Raw genomic sequence first — 2,267 nt, forward strand, 5'->3', positions numbered from 1 at the left:
GAAAAAATTTCAGTGAGTATAATTAATGGCAGATAATATATTCTTAATCGATCTACGAGGTAACGTACAGTTATTGAAAACCAAAATCAATACATACTCAGTTTATAAAAATTGTCACCAATGAATTGAAAGGCCTGCTCAGTTGACTTGCTTAACTTTATAAAAATTTTGTTACTTTTCGTAATTTAGAAATGATGCACACGAATTCTCCAACGGAACAAAATATTAACTTGTTAGTATTTAATTTTACTTGTTATGTATTAAAAGAAAAATATATATTTTATGAATAGTTTAATTTTGCCACATAAATATTCAAGTTTAATTTTTAGAAATAATAATACTAAGTTATATTTTTGAAACTCTTCGATTACTTACACTACAAGAATTCCAGCATTTAATTACATTTACGGATAACATTTTTAAAAAAACGTTATCATCTTATATTAATTAAATCAATAACCCTGTTGAGTTTCTTTAGACATAAATATATATTTTAAAGTATAAAATTTCTAAACATTGGGGAATGGGGAGTTAAATTTCAAAAAGAAAAAAGACTAAGTACAGAATAGTGCTCTGCTAGGGTTTTGGAGATTTTTCAAATTACTTCTGTTGCTATGGCGGGAAGACTCAAAGGTCGAAAAAAATGGAACGAATGCAGCGATTCAAAAACAGAGGGGACCGTCGTCGAAGACTGGTGAGAAAGACGATATCTATGGCAGCGATCTTTGAGATCAACACAGTGGAATTTTCTAATTCTGAGGAAGAGAAGATTGATGAGGATGCGGTGAAGAATGACGATGGAACCATACTCTCGCAAAGATCGAACGAGACTCTCTCGGAATGGCTTGGCGTAATGAAGAAGGCAGAGGCGACTACGAAATGAGGTGAACTTTCTATTTCAACTCCTTTTCTAATTTTGAATGTGGATTATGAAGTTGTGATATCTGAACAGATTGGGGATTCCAATAAGACTAAAATCAGAAGTAGTGCTGCTAGGAAATTAGGGAATGTTAGAATTGATGATGATGATATAGAAGAGGAGGTATCATACTTGAACTCTGCTATGGTCTTTAATGTCTTTCATTAAGCATACGGATTTTTTTTTTTAAAGAAAAAGAAATATTGGTTGACATAAATTAGTTTAGCATGAATTGTTTCTCCTTTTCTCAACCATTGAATTAAAAGTATAATGATGTTTTAATCTTTAGAATTTTGACTTGGGAGGATGGGTATTGTGACATTACAAAACCAGCAGAAAGGAAGTCAGATGACAGTTATTTCAATGGAACAAAGGCATTATCATTTTCAGGCTTTGAAATAACCATGCGTGATATTGGATCCAGGGGATGTCCAATCGAACTTGCAGTGGCTAATTTATCATGTCTTCAGTATGCCTTAGGCGAAGTGTAGAGCTTTTAATCTTTGGCTTTTCACATACCTTATTCCCAGGAAATTTTGGGATTTGTTTAGATAATGTTTTCACCAATTAAAAATGTGGAAAAACATAGCTCTCTGATTTGTAGATAATCTGCAGCTACACTATTAAACAGTGAGTCAACTAATTAGATTCTTATATTTCTTTGAACTATAAGAAGTGGCTGACCATGAACTTTTAAATAATTATCAGGTTGGTTGGTGAGGTGGCGTACACAGGGAGCCATGCTTGGGTTTTCCTCAACAATTTATCCACCGGATATGTCTACAGCAAGTTGCTTCCTGAAGTAAGATTTTAATCATGATAATTAATTACAAACTGTTCAAGTTTGTTCTTCAAGTACTGAAATTTGTATCTAATAAATGCAATTCTTTCAATTGACAGTGGACAGAGGAATGGCTTCTCTAGATGTAAAGCCCGCTTAGTTAATTTGGAAATTAGCAGTTATTTATGTTAATCAGGAAATTATTTATAGCTATTTAAATAATTTATCATTGTTATTTACGGAATTCAGATATGCATATTTATGTCATCAGCGGTTTTTATATTTCGCATTTCCGGTGTCCGGTATTTTGGAACGCGGCGTTTGGCTCAGTAGAGATCACAACTTAGTATGTTAGTATTTTGGGGACGGGTTTAGACATTGGGAATGTCGGGAATGGCCGGGAATTTAGAATGTCCCAAAAATACCCCTTTAGTATGATTTTCATGATTTTATGGTGGAGGGGCAAAATGGTCTTTTTGCCCCATTAGTATTTTTGTCTTATGTGATTTATGATATGGAAAATAAATGTTAAGTGTTTATTTTATTTATATGTTGGCTGAAAATAGA

General features: G+C 32.8%; 1 long non-coding RNA gene across 2 annotated transcripts; it reads left to right on the forward strand.

The window, feature by feature from the left end:
• Positions 1–530: 530 nt before the first annotated feature.
• Positions 531–1,845, forward strand: LOC133038585 (uncharacterized). Of its 2 annotated transcripts, XR_009688084.1 has the most exons (4): positions 531–884; positions 953–1,042; positions 1,628–1,721; positions 1,820–1,845. It is a non-coding gene; the product is annotated as an uncharacterized LOC133038585 (long non-coding RNA). The 2 variants fall into 2 exon arrangements; XR_009688083.1 differs by lacking the exon at positions 953–1,042.
• The last annotated feature ends 422 nt before the right edge of the window (positions 1,846–2,267 follow it).

Source organism: Cannabis sativa, chromosome 5 (genome assembly GCF_029168945.1).
Source record: "Cannabis sativa cultivar Pink pepper isolate KNU-18-1 chromosome 5, ASM2916894v1, whole genome shotgun sequence".
In the NCBI taxonomy this organism is placed as follows: Eukaryota; Viridiplantae; Streptophyta; class Magnoliopsida; order Rosales; family Cannabaceae; genus Cannabis; species Cannabis sativa.